This window comes from Saccopteryx bilineata, chromosome 1 (genome assembly GCF_036850765.1).
Source record: "Saccopteryx bilineata isolate mSacBil1 chromosome 1, mSacBil1_pri_phased_curated, whole genome shotgun sequence".
Lineage (NCBI taxonomy): Eukaryota > Metazoa > Chordata > Mammalia > Chiroptera > Emballonuridae > Saccopteryx > Saccopteryx bilineata.
This window is the reverse complement of record NC_089490.1, coordinates 291,974,733-291,975,493: the sequence shown is the minus strand read 5'-3', so window position 1 is coordinate 291,975,493 and position 761 is coordinate 291,974,733. Positions and strand designations below refer to the sequence as shown.

The window sequence follows — 761 nt, the reverse complement described above, 5'->3', positions numbered from 1 at the left end:
GTTATATGACTGGAAGTTGAATCCTTTATATAAAAATTGTTTATGTATAAAAAATATATATGCATGTAAAGTTGTCTATGTGTGTATTTGTGTCTGTGTACAATGCACTTTTCCTTAACATAAGCAGAAAAATAAGCAGCTTGTTACATCACATCATTTTGATTGGAGGAGTTTATAAGAAAAAGTAGTCTTTATATTACTCAATCCCGACAATACCTGAGTCTTTTTAACTCACCCTAATTTTAAGTGATTTTAAATTTGTCTAGTACCTAATATTTTATCTCATTTTAATTACTTTTATGATGTTATTTTTAGTAATAATCAGTTGTTCTTGTTTCGGCAGCGAATATACTAATATTGGAATGATACAGGGAATGCTAGCATGGCCCCTGTGCAAGGATGACATGCAAATTGTGAAGCATTCCATTAAAATAATAATTAATAATAATAATAATAGACAAAAAGATTCTAGAAGTTTACTATTAGTGAATAGCGAGATAATTTTATTTTTTATTGATTGATTTTATATAGACAGGGGAAAGGGAAAGGGAGAGAGAGAAGAAAGAAAAGCATTTATTTGTTGTTTCACTTAGCTGTGTGTTCACTGGTCACTTCTCATATGTGCTCTGACCAGGAATTGAACCCACAACCCTGGTGATTCTGGTTGATGCTCCAACTGAGCTAAATGGGCAGGACTTAAATTGTGAGATAATTTTAAAAATCAGGTTAGAGCAGAGAAAAAAAATGAGATTAGGAAAACT

General features: G+C 31.0%; 1 non-coding gene across 1 annotated transcript; it reads left to right on the top strand.

The window, feature by feature from the left end:
* Positions 1-329: 329 nt before the first annotated feature.
* On the top strand, positions 330-433 carry LOC136321694 (U6 spliceosomal RNA). Its single transcript, XR_010728824.1, has one exon. It is a non-coding gene; the product is annotated as a U6 spliceosomal RNA (small nuclear RNA).
* Positions 434-761: the final 328 nt, after the last annotated feature.